The following is a 16800-nucleotide window of genomic DNA, read 5'->3' as shown; positions in this document are numbered from 1 at the left end:
CCGACTGAGCCCTCCAGATGCCCTATTAACGACCCTTTAAATTCCCTTTATCAATTTGGGAAAAATGGAAGCCTGTGCGATAATGAGACTTCCAATCCACGGACATGGAATATTTCTCCGCTCACTCAAGTTTTCCCTAAATGTCTTTCAATAAAGTTTTATAATTTTCTCTTACAATGTGCTGCACATTTTTTAGATTTACTCTTTGGTATCTGTTAGGTTCTGATGCCCCTGTAAATGGTATCTTTAAAAAGGTTTAATTTTTCTAACTGCTGCTGTGACACACAAAAAATGTTTTGGGGGATTACTTCTGTATCTAGCTACTTGGCTTAACTCTTCTAATTAACTCCATTAATTCTAATAAAGTTATCTGTAAATCCCTTTGGTTTTCTGTGTATGCCATCCTTTCTCTGCAAAGACCGATGGTGTTCTTTTTCTTGCCTGAGCCACCTGCCAGGATGTGGCGAGAGCAGCTCCCTTCACCTCTCCCAGCCTGGAGGGAAGCTCCCACCAGATCCCGCTGGGCCTGAGGGAGCCACCAGAAGTCTGTAGATAACATTCCCCAGATGAAGAAGCTGACTTAGAGATTCGGTGCTGCCCCAATCCACATCCCATCAGGGACTCGTGGAACTGGGCAAGCGGACCCTAAAATGCATAGGAAACGTAAGGGGTCAACACAAACCAAGACCCTCTTGGAGAAGGTCTTTAACAGGGTGGGGTAACTCACTGTTCTGGAAATGCAGACTTACTGTGAAGCTTCATTAATGAAAACGGCCAAGCCACAGAGAACAGAGCCCACGGACAGGCGTGGGCATATACGGATTCTTGATTTATGACAGAACTGTACTGCAGAATAGTGAAGAAAAGTCAGTCTTTAAAATTTAAATACATGGCACTGGGACAACTAGGTACCCAGGGAGAGGAAATAGGGGAGGGAGGAAGGAAGGAAGGAAGAAGGGAAGAAGAAACTGGGTCACGTTTTATATATATATATATATATAATATATATATTGTATATATATAAAAGCTCCTAGTGGGTTATGAATTAAATTTGAAACACAAAACCCTAATGCTTTTAGAAAATAATACAGAAGAATATCTTAGGTCAAGAAAGAAGTGGAAAAGGACTTTTTTTTTTTAAATTTGAGTTTGGTTGACACACAATGTGACGTTAGCTTCAGGCGCACGATCCAGTGGTTCAACAACTCTATACCTGACGCTGTGCTCACCACGAGCGTAGCCACCGTCGGTCACCAGCCAACACAGCATATACCACTGACGATATTCCCTGGGCCGTATCTTTGATTCCCGTGGCATATTCATGCCACAACTGGGAGCCTGTACGTCCACCTCCCCTCCACCCGTTTTGTCCATACCCCCCACATCTTCCCCTCTAGCAACCATAAGTTCGTCCAGCTGTTTGTTCATTTGGTTTTCGAGAATCCAAATATAAGGGAAAACATATGGTATTTGTCTTTTTCTGTCTGACTTATTTCACTTAGCGTTATACTCTCTAGCTCCAACCATGTTGTTGCAGATCTCATCCCTTTTTATGGTTGAGTAGTATTCCACGGTCCGTACGCGTGCATGTATATATATGTACAGGTATATATATACACACACCTTCCTTATCCGTTCATCTATCAGTGCATACTTGGGTTGCTTCCAAATCTTGGTCATTGTAAATAATGCTGCAATCAATGCAGAGGTGCACATATCGTTTTGAATTAGCGTTTTCATTTTCTTTGGGTAAATACTTACTAGTGGGATAACAGATCATACTTTTTTTTTTAGGGAGCTCTGTACTGATTTCCACAGTGGCTATGCCAGTTTATATTCCCACCAGCAGTACACAAGAGTTCCTTTCTCTCCACATCCTTGCCAACGCTTGTTATTTCTTTTTGACTCTAGCCATTGTGACAGGTGTGAGGTGGTATCTCATTGTGCTTTGGATTTGCATTTCCCTGATGAGCGATGCTGAGCATCTTTTCATGTGCCTGTTGGCCATCTGTACGTCTTTGGAAAAATGTCTATTCGGGACCTCTGCCCATTTTGTAATTGATGATGATGATGATGATTGTTATTTGATGTTGAGTTGTATATACTCAACTTTATATACTCTCTTTATATACTTTGTATATTAACCCCTTACAGGATATATAATTTGCAAATATCCTCGTCCATTCAGTAGGTTGCCTTTTTGTTTTGCTGACTGTTTCCTTTGCTGTGTGAAAGCTTTTTATTTTGGTGCGGTCCCAACAGTTTATTTTTTGCTTTTGTTTCCCTTTCCTTAGGAGACATATCTAGAAAAATGTTGCTGTGACCAATAAAGAAATTACTATCTGTGTTCTCTTCTAGAAGTTTTATGATGTCAGGTCTCACATTTAGGCCTTTAATCCATTTGAGTTTTGTGTTTTTGCATGTAGCTGTCCAGTTTTACCCACACCATTTATTGAAGAGATTGTCTTTTCCCCATTATATATTCCTGCCTCATCATAGATTGACCAGAAAAGCATGGGTGTATTTCTGGGATCTCTATTGTGTTCCATTGATCTATGTGTCTATTTTTGTGCCAGTACCATACTGTTTTGATTACTACAGTTTTGTAGTGTAACTTGAAATCTGGAATTGTGATACCTCCAGCTTTGTTATTCTTTCTCAAGATTGCTTTGGCTATTCAGGGTCTTTTGTGGTTCCATACAAATTTTAGTATTATTTATTCTAGTTCTGTGAAAAATGCTATTGGTACTTAGGGATTGCACCGAATCCGTAGATTGCTTTGGGTAGTATAAATATTTTAACAATATTAATTTTTCCAATCCATAAGCATGGTATATCTTTCCATTTGGTCATCTTCAATTTCTTTCATCAGTGTTTTACAGTTTTCAGAGTACAGGTCTTTCACTTCCTTGGTTAAGTTTAAATTTATTCTAGGTATTTTATTCTTTTTGGTGGTTTCTTTCTTTCTTTTCTTTTCCTTTCTTTTCTTTTTTTTTTTAAGAGCAGGAGTGTGCAGAAGCAGGAGAGGGAGAGAGCAGAGAGGCAGAGGGCAAAGGGGGAGGGAAGGGAGGGTGAGAGAGAGAGAGAATGAATGAATGAATGAATGAATCTCAGGCAGGCTCCACACCCAGCATGGAGCCTGATACAGGGCTCGATCCCATGACCCCAGGATCATGACCCAAGCTGAAAACAAGAGTCAGATGCTCAACTGACTAAGCCACCCAGGCACCCCTCTTTTTGGTGTATTTTTGAATGGAATTTTTCTTAATTTCTCTTCCTGTTGTGTCACTATTAGTGTATAGAAATGTAACCAACTTCTGGGTATTAGTTTTGAATGCTGGGACTTCACTGAATTCAGTGATCACTTGTAATAGTTTTTTTGGTGGGGTCTTTAAGGTTTTCTAGGTATAGTAACATGTCATCTGCAAACTGTGACAGTTAACACGCTCCTTCCAGAGTTAAGCCTCTTGTTTCTTTTTCTCGTCTGATTGCTATGGCTAAGACTTTCAGTGCTATGTTGAATAAAAGTGGCAAGGGTGGACATCCTGTCTTTTGGAGGAAAAGCTCTCAGTTTTTCATCGAGTATGATGTTACAATGGGGTTTATTTTTGTGGGTTTTTTTTTTATTATGTTGAGGTATGTTGCCTCTAAACCCACTTTGTTGAGAGTTTTTATCATGAATAGATGTTGAATTTTGTCAAAGGCTTTTTCTGCATCTATTGAGATAATCATAGAATTTTTCTTTTAACTTTTTTTTTTATGTTTATTTTAGAGAGAGACAGAATGTGAGTGGGTTAGGGGCAGAGAGAAAGGGAGACACAGAATCTGAAGCGGGCTCCAGGCTCCGAGCTGTCAGCACAGACCCTGATGCGGGGCTCAAACTCACAAGCTGTGAGATCATGACTTGAGCCCAGGTCGGATGCTCAACTGACTGAGCCACCCAGGCGCCCCCGAGATAATCAAAGGATTTTTATCCTTTGTTTTGTTGATGTGGTCTATCACATTGACTTGCAAATGTTGAACCATGCCTGTATCCCTGGAATTAATCCCACTTGATCACAGTAATGATCCTTTTAAGGCGGTGTTGTACGTGGTTTACTAACACTTTGCCAAAGACTTTTGCATCTATGTTCATCAGGGATATTGGCCTGTAGTTTTCTTCTTTACTGGTGTCTTTGTCTAGTTTTGTTACCAGGATAATGTTGGCCTAGTAGAATGTATGAGAAGCTTTCTTACTCTATTTTTTGGAATAATTTGGGGAAAAAGCCATTAGCTTTTTAAATATTTGGAAGAATCCATCCATGAATTCGTCTGGTCCTGGACTTTTATTTTTTGGTAGTATTTTTGGGGGCGGGTAATTTTTGTTTGTTTGTTTATCACTTTCATTACTAATAATTACTAATATATTCAGATTTTCTATTTATTCTATATTCAGCTCTGGAAGACTGCATGTTTTTAGTAATTTACTCATTTCTTCTAGGTTGTCTAATTTATCGGCATACAATTTTTTGTAGTAGTCTCTATCTTATAATCTTTTGTATTTCTGTGCTGTTGGTTGTTACTTCTCTTTCATTTCTGATTTTACTTACTTGGGTCCAAGAAAACTTAAGACGTAAAAAATAACGATCACTAAAAGATTGATAAACTGAACATATAAAATTCAAAATTTTTCCACCAAGAATAAAAAAAGGCAGGCCACAGAGTAGGGAACTATTTGAATACATATAGCCAGTGGACTCTTGCCCCGGGAGCTGGGACCTGCATTGTTGGCCACTTACCCTACGAACCTCATGCAGGTGCAGCACAACAGGGTAAGAGAATGCTCCCATCAGCACCAATAGCCCAAACTGGAAACAACCTGAATGCTCACCGGCAGCGGATATTCTACAATATTCTGAAACCACAGAGACGAATGAGCCCTATATGATCCGAATACATCTTACAAAACGCTGTTGGGTGAATGAGCTGAGATAAAAAGGACTTATTCAGTATGATTCCATGTTTATAGGGTATAGAAACAAGCATCCCTCAACCCATTCAGGACCTACAGGAGGCTGTGGGCGCCTGGCCTGGGTGGTGGTTATTTGCTTTTATACTTCTTCATCGCACTTGGTTTTATGTGCTTCTTTAAAAAAAAAATTTTTTTTTTTTACAGTTTTATTTACTTTTGAGAGACAGAGCACAAGCGGGGGAGGGGCAGAGAGAGAGGGAGACACAGAATCTGAAGCAGGCTCTAGGCTCCGAGCCATCAGCACAGAGCCCGATGTGGGGCTCGAACTCACGGACCGTGAGATCGTGACCTGAGTTGAAGTCGGACACTTAACTGACTGAGCCACCCAGGCGCTCCTTGTTTTATGTGCTTCTGTATAGGAATTGTATTTCAAACTAAAAAGGCTACAGACTAAACGCATACAGCAGAAACAACCCTCAAAAACACCCAAGAACACAGGGAGATGAGTCTCCTTCCTTCATAACCATCCTCTGCCTCCATCCTTCCTCCCAAAGGCAGCCACTGTCACCAGGGTGGGCCCCACAGAGCTGCCCCACACGAGTACTCCTGGGGTACAGACACATCGCAGTCTCTTCCACGACGGCTTTAGATGCACCAACGCTGACAACCTCTAAATTAATGTTGATCTTCCTGGGACTGGAACACGAACACACACACACACACACACACACACACACTCCCAACACATTCTCTAACGTACCCAGTATTTATGTTGAAGAACTTAAGCTCTGAATAGATTTCTTTTTAATTGAAAAAACTTCCCAATCAAAATGAAGTTCTAAGTGACCTCTCTATTTTTTTCTATTTATATCGTTTCTTCCTTTCCTTCTCCCAATGATCAGCAATTATGATCCCAAATGTGTAACAGAAAAATGGTAGCAAGACTTGTTTATCAGATCTGAAACATTTGATATGAGGCAATCAGGACATAGAAACTAAGGTCTCAGAGTAGGCCCCAACCTTGACTATGGGGCCTGTATCATTATATCATACATGCCAGGCACTGAACTAGGTTTTAATGACACAAATATAAGTTAAGACCTGATATGTGATCTAAAAGAAAAATGAGGAAAACACATGAGAGGTGCCTCTGGACCTGAGGCTACTGTGGAGGGACTGAGGCCACTCTCAGTGGGGAGGAGTGGCTCTCTGTGTGCCCACTTCTCTGATCAGAGGGCCTTGAAGGACAGGACAAATTAAACAGGGTGCACTTGCCTGGAAAATCCATTTTCCCTGAAAAGAATCTTTAAAAAAAATTTTTTTAATGTTTATATTTACTTTTGAGAGAGAGAGAGAGAGAGAGAGAGAGAGAGAGAGAGAGACAGCGCATGAACAGGGGAGGGGCAGAGAGAGAGGGAGACACAGAATCCGAAGCAGGCTCCGGGCTCCGAGCTGTCAGCACAGAGCCTGAAGTGAGGCTGGAACCTGCGAACCGTGGGACATGACCTGAGCCGAGGTCGGACGTTCAACCAACTGAGCCACCCAGGCGCCCTCCCCAGAAGAATCTTAAGTGAGCAGACCGCTTACGTTTTATAAACCCTAAATTAATCACACTGGATCCTTAATCACAAGTTTCACAGAGGAAGGCCTCTGTCTTGTTCAGCACGTTCTCCTCAGTATGTAAAACTGGACAAGCACATGGGGGACCTCAAATGTTCAGTGAATGGACACAGCAATTGAGGGAAACACACTCAGGTCATTTAACTGAGAGGTGCCTTAATTTAAGGCATATTCGTGATAAAATAATGCCACATGTATCCGAGTAGAATGCAAAGTCTACATAAATTTTTAAGACAAAACCAAGGTCTTCGGAGAAACTGCCAAGAACAGGCATTTCAGCACTTTGGATTCTCAGAGGTACTTTGGCGGAAACCCTTGAAATGACCGTAAGCAGACAGATTTCAATCACAGAGGGTTGTCGCAGGTGAGCGACAGAGTCCGATCTGGGAATGAGAACAGTCTCTTCACGAGTGACAGAGGGACTGAAACGAAAATGCCAGAAGCGGGAAGACCCACGTCACAAGACAAGGGCTGAGTCCAGTCTAGAACCTGCGCGTCTCTTGTGACGCGATCCTGACGCCGCGCTCTGGCTCCTCAGGGCCGTTTCCGCTAACGGGGCATCTCCTACTCTGGAAGTCCCCACTCTCACAGCTCGCAAGGGTGACAGACAGATGCAGCTGGATGACACGTTCACTGCCGCGGAGGGGGCCTCTGAACCCTGTCCCTTAGCACCTGCCCCATTTCAAAACTGAGTTAATCCTCTCAATGCACTCCTACCTTGATTATTTTCAAAGTTATAATAAATCTTTCCCGATGTCAAAGTGCCAGCATCACGGTCTATCTATTCTAGTGTATACGTTTTCCGTACCGACGTCCCCAAATCAAGCTGTGGCTTTCACTTGATGGTTTTTCCTTTCCTTCTTGGGAATCCTTACAACACGCTTGACCTATAATCAGCGGTGTCTTAGTGTGGATGAGCCGTGGCGGCTTAGTTTCACCCTACGCACCGAGCCCGTGGCCAGGCTTCTCAATGGGTGTTACTTCGGTCAAATACAGCCAACGTGCACGCCACCCCCGTCCACACCACCTCCCATAAAGGAGTGGAAGTCACCACCGGTAACTGGAAGCAGACAGGGCTTTGAAGAACCACGTCTCTACGCTAAGAGTGTCCATTTGTTCGACAACGCTGGGTGCTGCCTGCCCGCCCGCCCCTGTCTTGTGCTGGGTGGTCCTGCCACGAAAATCGACCGAGAGGCACTGAGCGCTCCTTCCTGTTTTGAGTATGCCGAGACCACCCTTTTCCCAGTCTCTCTGGGCAGGATTCTGGGACTCAGACGAGATGAAAACACCACCTGTGAAACCAATTCGGGTGAATCTGGGGACACAAGACTGGCCAGCAGCTTCTACAGTCATACTTTTGCTTTAAACAAGTTTTGCTAAGAGACCGTCTGTAGCTCAAAACCCATCATGAATGTTCCCTTTCAAAACCCAGTTCTGCAGTTTATTCAGCTTTGTTACACACATTCACCAGGTTTATGCCCCTCCCTCCCGAAGGAGCAGATGTGCTGACCTCGGGGTCAAGTCTGGGGTGAAAGTCCACTCAGGACCGCAGGTCTGGTTAAAGCCCATCGCTAGGTCTCCCCCACTAACCCGACGAGCTCCTCCTCAGACATCTGAAATCCTCTCTCCCCCTTTGCACACAGAGAAGGGGTTCCACCAGCGACCCCCAATCCACCACCCCTTTTCACGAAATCAGAGCATAACTCAACGAGGCAGAGCTCTCCTTTCGAAAGCAGTGGCTGGAGCCAGGGTGTGGTCCATTCATGCTCTTAGCCTCCCAGAGCTGGCAGCCTCCACGGAGCAGTGGGGAAGGCGGTGAGGTAAGGACGGCCCAAAGCAGCAGGCCCGGCTGAGATAAGACAGAGGCCAGGAGAGACCTGTTTCCTCAGGAACGCTCCTAATTAAGGCAAGTCCATTTTTCAGTGAAGGAAGTCACATGGGAGACAAAGTGACTTCTCGTGTAGACTTTACCATGGTAAGAACAAGGCGAAGTCATGACATCATTCCAAGCCTTGTGTTCCCGAAGCTTCTAAAGCCACCTGCGGACACACATGTGTATTCAGGAATGTGTCCCCACCTCCTGGTAATACATACAAGGAATTTAAGAGACACAAGCTGAATTGGAAGCCTGTTTTTTTTTTTTTCTTTTCTTTCTTTTTTTTGGCCAAGATGAAGCCAAGTCAAACTCCTAGGGATATGGAGATCAATCCAAAGCTGCGTTTTATTGACACAAGGCCATATTCCCTGCTTAAGAATTTAGTTCTGAAGTCCTTTGTTGGGGAATGAAGTTCGGCAGTTACCATTAGTACAGATTAGTAAATGTTCAGCACCTCTGGTTATGTCCTTTCGTCTTCCATGCAGACTAGCACTCCTGACGAAATACTGAATAATATCACCGCATCCAGTGACCAAGAGCTCCAGCAACACAGTAGCGCGTTTACTGAAAGCACACGGGCAGGCATCGTTTCAGCAAGAGTCACTGCTTTTATTACATTTGACACACAGACTGCCAAAGGAAGATTCTAGAACTTCTAATGTGTTCACCGGCAGACAGAACAGGGTAGAGCCGTGAGAAGGACATACTGAAAATAGGTACAGATTCGTTTTCAGCTTTGATTTTATGTTCTCTCCTTCCTTTCTCTGTGTCTCAAATAGATAAGAATGGTTCTTTCTGACCACGAGCACCCCCTCCTGATGAATTCTGGGCTCTGCGCACATGATGTCTGGCCCAGAGCTGCTGCAGGAAAGGGCAACGGAGGACATAACAAAGAAGCCTGGAGGGCTGTGTGCCGGGACGTGCCGAGAGCAAGCCCTGGGACTCACATACGGGAAACCATGAAATTGGGGACACGTGCGTGTGCGTGCGTGTGTGTGCGCGCATGTCCACCCCCAGGGGGTGATGCATAGAAAGAGGTGCCGGACCCCTCAAGTCCCATCGCCAGGAGCTGCCGTCCTCATCTCTGCGCATGCCCATGACTCCTCCCCTCTAGGAGCAGCACGTGCTAATTAGCGCTCGTCCTTCCCTGTTCTGGGTTCCGGTCCTCACCTCGCCGGGCCATCAGCCGACGTCTGCCAAAAGGCCGGCAGTATTAGGGCTACCGGCCAACAAAGGTGGGTGGCAGCTCTTCCTGTCCCCAAGGGCCAGTGGCACCCCGGTGGCGGGGGGAGCGGCTGACGCCCTCCTGGGGACCGGAGGGGACTTCCCTGGGGGCTTTCTGATGGGCTCTGGCACAGACGCGGCCTCGTCACCGCAATCGGGCGGCTGCCTGGGGAGCAACGCGGGGGCTGAGAGGGCACAGCCACCCCCGCCTCCGCCGTCCCCCCCGGTAACAGGTGCCCCACGAATGGGCCGCACGAGCGAAGGTCACTGACAGGACCAAACTCCAGACGTTGTTAACCTGGGACTTGCACGCTTCTGTGCAGGGCGACCCCCGGCCCGGGCTGGACGGGCTCCCCAGCGTGGGGGGCGAGAGAGCAGTCGGAGGCGTCAACTAGACGGAAACCTCTACACCGCTGACGCCTGTCGTGTTACCGTCTCAAGTAATCCACAAACTGTGAAGAGAAGGATTTTAAACTCGGAGCCTGGAGACAGTGAGACAGAGAAGCTGGAAGGCTGCTAAGGAGGGAAGGCAGGCCCGTGCCAGGTCTGTCCACCTGTGCCCGCCAGGCGTGACCGGCTGTGGGCCCGCTCCCAGGTCCGTGACGCCGGAGGGTGCTCTGGCCGGCGCGGAGCGCCACGGCCCGCCCACGCCCGCGCCTCCTCCGACGTGGGCCCCGAGGTAGCGAGGTGGCAGGGGTAATTAGCGGTGACGCACGGCTCCACAGCACACCCCTCCCCCACGCCCCGGGCACAAGCGATGCCGCGGCTGGGCCAGCGCGGGTCTAGATGGGTCCCGGGACAAAGCACACAGCCGGGGGCCGAGAGCCAGCTTCTCCCGTTTGGAAACGCTCCAGCGGCGGCTCAGCAGCCACACAAAGCCAACTGCGAAGCGAGGCGACCGACCCGCGGCGCTCCACACCCTCGCTCTCCTTTGTTTTTTTTTAATGCTTACTTATTTTATTGCTTTTTTAGTAATCTCTACACCCGACATGGGCTTGAGTTCACGACCCCGGAATCAAGAGTCGCACGCTCCTCTGCCTGACCCAGTCGGGTGACCCCGTTCTCCTTTTTAAGGCGAGGCAAGCGGCCCAGGTGCACCGCCTGCTGCTTTCTGAAAGGGCCCGATCGCATCACGCTCCCCGAACCGCACACACTCTAAATACACGGAGTGCGTCGTCCCAAGAGTCGACCACAAGGCTCATTTGTCCCTTGGAGAAGGACGTGCCGCCCGAATATTTGATGTTTCTATTGCCAGTTCAAACAGGAAACACTCGAGTGTTTGCTATGGGTTGAAGACATCTAGCCGCTCCTGTTCTACAGCTTTGATCCCACGTTGCATGGGAAATGGAGACGATGCTTCGAATCACGTGCACGTACTTCCGTCCAAGGGGCAAAATGTGCTGGGTAAGATCTGCTTGGCTGTGCCGGGACCTGGGAAGAAGAGCCTTCCAACCAGGATCCAAGAACCTTCTGTGCCGAGAAGCACACACAAGTTCAGCAGGGGAGCTGCAAGCTCACGGTCTTTGAGGCAGGCCGGGCGGAGCGTGACGGGACAGCACGGGTGGAAGGCGCTCCTCCACGACTGACCTGGGCGGGCTGCGGGGACAGCAGCACGCCAGCAACACCTGCAGGGCGTGGGGCGATGTCCCCAGCCGGCCCCCAAGGGTCCCTGCTTGGCAGGAACTTCCCCCTCCTGTCTCCCAGCGACCTTTACCCTCAACCGCTCTGTTTGCAACTACAAGATTCCATTACAAAGCCAACACCACGTTGATGGAGCCGCCCTCGGAAATGCTTGTCTCCCAGAGCTTGTGCTCCCAGAGCTTGTGCAGGACGCAGGTGGGATGCGACCCCAAGCGAGCCGGAGCCGTGGAGGGACTTGGTGATCCGAGCGGGAGCCATGCGGGGCAAACCTCCTGACCCGGTCCTTGAAAGCCAGCGTTTCCGTACAAAGTACTTCCAAAGACGACTTCTTTATGTTCCCTGTTTTACGGTTAGATCGAAACAACTTATGCTCGTGGCACTCTGAGGTCGTCACCTTGCTCCGAACTTGGAGCCCTTCACTTAGCAGAAAGCGAGCGGGCAATGCCTGGGTTGGAATCTCAGCTCCACCTGTTACTACCTTAGTGACTTCAGGGCCTCACTTTCCTCAACTGGAAAATGGGGATAACTGCCCAACAACGCCCTGGATTGTTGCGAACACACGTCATGTGCTCAGAGCGAGGCCTGAAATAGAGTCTGTCCTTAATCCATGTCACTGGTTTTTGTTTTTGCTAATGAGGTGCAGTCAGCTTCTGTCACTCAATCTTGTTTATGCTCTATCCTTAAAAAATGTCTGTTACGGAAGCAACGTTTTTCATCCTCTCCAGGCATTTCCAAGCAGACCACTAATGCACTGCACTCAGCAACTAAATCTGTACCTGACAAAAGGCGGAATCCGAATCCGATGGCGTCTGGCTGTGCAGAATTCAATTACACGGTGTCCTGGCAAACTGGGCACAGAGATTGTGCTCTGCTGTTCTGGCTCTTAGAACAGCGCAGCCCCAGAGCAGCTACTTAAATGCTGCCTGCGAGGGGCTGAGTGAGCCTCAAATCCGATTATGACACATGTGCGGCTAGGTCACAGAGGAGCCACGCTCTCAGACGAGCTCAGGGACATCTCAGTACTAGCAATTTGTGGCACAATTAGATTTGAATGGGAAAATATCCCTTGAGCGATAGGTTTATAAAGGACCATGGTGGACCCGGTTTTTGGGTGGTGGTGCTGTAGGCTCACGTGGGCGAGAAGAGAAAAAAAACGGGAGGCGGCAAGACCCGGGCGGTGGACTAACTGCTGTGAGACAGTTGTGGCACCCGCCTGAGATTCTGGGGGCTCAGTTTCCACATCTGGGAAACAGGGTTCCTCCTGGCTCTACGAGGTTGTGAAAGGACTCTCCTCTCCAAGACCAGAGTGTCAGCAGCAGTTCCTAGAGGGAGGAAAAGGGGAAATACCACAGGGTCTCTAGACAGAAACGGGGTCTACACAGAACGGTGTGATTTTTTTTTTTTTTTAAATCCAGGAGAGCAACTTACAAGTGAGTACTGTAAGGAGGAGCCTATAGAAAGCCAAGGATCCAAGGTATCTGGGTGGCTCAGTCGTTTGGGCGTCCAGCTTGTGATTTTGGACCAGGTCATGATCTCGTGGTTTGTGGGATCGAGCCCCACGTCAGGCTCTGTGCTGACAGTGCGGAACCTGCCTGGGATTCTCTCCCTCTCGCTCTCTGCCCCTCTCGCCCACTCTTTCTCTCTCTCTCAAAATAAACAAACATAAAAAAAAAAAAAGCAAGCCGGGGCGCCTGGGTGGCTCGGTCGGTTAAGCGTCCGACTTCAGCTCAGGTCACGATCTCGCGGTCAGTGAGTTCGAGCCCCGCGTCGGGCTCTGGGCTGATGGCTCAGAGCCTGGAGCCTGCTTCCGATTCTGTGCCTCCCTCTCTCTCTCTGCCCCTCCCCCGTTCATGCTCTGTCTCTCTCTGTCTCAAAAATAAATAAACGTTACAAAAAACTTAAAAAAAAAAAAAAAAAGCAAGCCAAGGGCTTGAACCTATATGTGAGGTCTTTCTCTCTACATACAACTGACCACTGGTCTTTAAATGAAATTTGAGCTCAGTATTCAATTGCTAGCATATGATGTGTTACGTATTTCTAAAGGATTCTGTTTTCAGAAAAACGATAGATGTTAACCATAAAAGTCCAAACATAAGAAAGGAAAATTGAGATATGTGCTTCTGGCATCCTGAGGCACGTCCGCCTGGGGGCCTCCTCGTGCACATATTCTGTAGAACGCACGACCGAGAACCACGCTTCACACGCTGCCGTTTCTACCTCGCTCGACCCTGTGTTGAGTGTGTGCTGTAGATCAGTAACTGGACCAAGACCACTTCTGTTTGCACTTTTATTCACGTGTGCTAGAATTTCATAAACTGAGCCAGTCTGCTCATGGTTTTCCTTTAAAACAATATTAAAAATAATGCTCTAATTTATGATGATTATAGATGGACGATGGAACGCACCAATCTAGTTTTATTCCTCCTAAAACCTCACTAAAAAGATGGTGAATTCTTTGCAAGCCTTACACCTTCAAGACAACAGGACCGCTAAGCTGGAGAGAAGCTGGCCGGACGCCTGGGAGGAGAGGGACGGCAGGCCAGCGGCGTGGCCACGGGACGGTGGAGAAGCAACCTGGCAGGTGCCGGCGAACCCGAGGCCTGGGCAAGGATGGTCACAGGCACCACGAAGCAGGGGCGTGAAGGGCCCCGAACAGGGAGGCTGGTGGGAAGGTACTTAGCCTGTGACCACAAGCCCATCAGTCTCCCTACAGGTCTCTCCTCTGGAGAGCCCAGGGCTGGCTCTTGTCCCAGCGGGGACTTTGCTTCTGGGAGCTGCAAGGCGTGTTAACGGCCGACCTCCCACTGAAGCAAGGAAAGCTGGAGAAAAAAAAATGTAAAAAAAACTGTTTAACGGGCAACAGCGAGCTAGAAAAATACTGAGAGGTTATAGGACCAGGAAGAAAAGATGACAGCAACCCAAAGGGATGGGCCCTGCCTCTGGGGTCTCCCTTCCCTTAGAGAAGGTGGGACCAACATTGGGGGGAAACAGGCAGAAAGGAGCCCCGGTCCCTGAACATAAGCATAGAAGTGCCAGACAGGACAGAGCGGATGTGCTGATCGCTGAGAAGGGAAATGCTTTACCCTGGCCTTCAGCTTGCTGTACATTCGGGATTATTTTGACAGCTTTCATTGAGCAAACGGCCAAGGAAAGCTGAATTTTATCGGGGGCGGCCCTGGGATGCACTGAGGTGTGGCTGCGAACGTCCCTCAGAGCCACTCCTGCGGGGACCCTGCTTCTTCTCTTGTTCACCAGGCTCTCCCCTGCCTTCCTCTCCTCCAGCACCTGCCCCTGGGTGTCCTCCTTGTTTCCAGCGTCTGGTTCGTTCATTCCTGCTTTCGTCTTTATGGACCACAGCAGTTGCTGAATTCACTTTGGTCCTTTCCTGGCTTTTTGGCGTGTCCATCGTCTCTCCTCGTTCTTGGGTAACAACCACAGCTGCACGCAGACTCGACACCCACAGGAGGCCGGGTGCTTCCGTCCACGAGGGCTCAGGCCCCCGCCAGGCGGCCTCCACGGACCCTCAGCTCGGCCTTCCGCCAGCTCCGGGGCGGTCTGCCGAGCCCACGTTTGCTGGCCGGCTGGCACGTTGGGGACGACGACGATGACGGTCCCTCCCTCCGGGGTGACGGCGTGGACTGAGTGAGGCAGCAGATGGAAGGTCGCAGGGCAGCTGCCACAGCTCGGTCACCACGACCACCAGGCGGCATTCGCGGGACGGCACCGCTCCAAGTCCCAGCGTGGACAGTGACCCGGCCACCGAGCGGATGCTTTCCACGGGACGGGTAAGGTCCCTGCTCTCGTGGCACCGTCCCCCAAGTGGGGGAGACGAGCAAGCAAACCCCAACTCAAAAAAGCCAACAGACAAAACAATCTTAGGAAAGAACCACCCCCAGTGATGGGCTGGACGGGGAGGCCCGTCCGCGGAGGGAACCCCGGGCGGCGGAGGAGCCGACGGCACCAACACGGAAGCGCCAGCTGGGGCCGGGCCAGGAGCAACGCGCCCTCTGCCCCGCGGGCCTTCGAGGGCGGCCTGGTTTCTACCTCTGCATTTATTCCCGTTTTTATTGCATCGTGATGACAGTCTATGGTTTCTACTTACTTCAACTTTCTGGAAGCAGCAGAGGCTTTCTGGGTGACCTAGGGTAATGCTAAACTCAGCTTCGTGACCACTTGTCTCCAAAGCCTCTCCTGGCTCGTCGTCGCTACGCGGTCACCCCTGGTCCTCCAGGGTGGGGGGGTCTGGGCGAGTCTCCCCACCACTCGCCTCCTCCATTCTGTCTTACAGTCCCTCTGGCTCTGGAGGCTACGTCATATGGGCCACCGACACCCACACCGCTCCTGCCATCTGCAGACCCCGCGTTCCGGCCTGGTGAAGCAATCCCGTCTCAAGGACTCTTTTCTGCCTTGAACTCGGCTTCACCCACTATCAGAGACACGCTTCCTGCTTTCACGTCTGCCTAACATATCCCTTCCTCTCTACTTCTTTTTGATACCTTTTTATATTTTATCCATCTCACTTTAGGATTTAAAGCCAAAGTTAGAAGACCCATGTTTGTTTCATTGATTACATCTAGTAACATATACATATACATATACATATATATATATATATATATATATATATATACACATGCACATTATATGTGCATATATGTATGTAAGTGCATATTATATATATGCATGTATCTAAATGCATATAATATACATGCATATGATATATATATAATAGTGCCTATAATGTACATATAAACGTAACTTTTAAAATTATGAAAATAAAAAAAATTAAAGATAAAAATCTTTGGGGCACCTGGGTGGCTCAGTCGGTTAAGCATCTGACTTTGGCTCAGGTCATGCCTCAGCAGTTTGTGGGTTCAAGCCCTGCGTCGGGCTCTGTGCTGACAGCTCAGAGCCTGGAGCCTGCTTTGGATTCTGTGTCTCCCTTTGTCTCTCAAAAAATAAATAAATGTTAAAAAAAAAAAAAAAATCTTTAAATTTTGTTGGCCTAGAAAGATGTATGCAATACCCCAGCCGGATGTTCAGCATTGAGATATTATGTTTAAGGCAGTTTGTTCAGTTTAAATAGCATTTTGAAAAAGAACTGTCTTCAGGTACTTGAGATATAAACTTCCAAAATAACAAAAGAACCCACAGGCACTAATGACTGAACAGCGTCTCTGACACCACCAGCCTTAAGTGTGTGTGCCTTCCTAGGTGCTGGGGCTCAGCCTGGACGTTGGCAGGCCTGGAGCGGAGAAGGGCGAGTGCGGCAGGGAAGCCTCTGCCCGCGCCTGTGGTCGCGCCCGGGGGCCCGCTCTCTCTGCCACAGCTGCGGGGCACGGCTCCCCGCTCGCAGCTCAGCTTTGTGGCCTTGCAGGCACACGGCATTTTAGTTGCTTTTTGCCGGAAGCCTCAGCCTCTTGTTCTGGCTTGGGGATTGAAGAATTTCCTCAAACAATTTTGAAAATCGAATTCCTCCACTGGATTT

At 48.5% G+C, this 16800-nt stretch overlaps 1 protein-coding gene across 6 annotated transcripts in view; it reads right to left on the bottom strand.

Annotated features, from left to right (window-relative positions):
• The window catches only part of PPP2R5C (protein phosphatase 2 regulatory subunit B'gamma), a 128031-nt gene that overhangs the window by 54972 nt on the left and 56259 nt on the right, over window positions 1–16800 (bottom strand). Inside the window, exon 1 of one of the 6 annotated variants that reach the window (XM_078447825.2) lies at window positions 12089–12216. The exons of the other annotated variants lie outside the window; for them this stretch is intronic. The gene's annotated coding sequence lies outside the window, so the exon portion shown is untranslated. Of the gene's footprint in view, window positions 1–12088; window positions 12217–16800 lie in introns of those variants that run through there. 6 annotated transcript variants of the gene reach the window in all.

Source organism: Panthera onca, chromosome B3 (assembly GCF_046562875.1).
Source record: "Panthera onca isolate mPanOnc1 chromosome B3, mPanOnc1 haplotype 2, whole genome shotgun sequence".
Lineage (NCBI taxonomy): Eukaryota > Metazoa > Chordata > Mammalia > Carnivora > Felidae > Panthera > Panthera onca.
The sequence above is the reverse complement of the archived record's forward strand: the minus strand, read 5'-3'. Positions and strand labels throughout refer to the sequence as shown.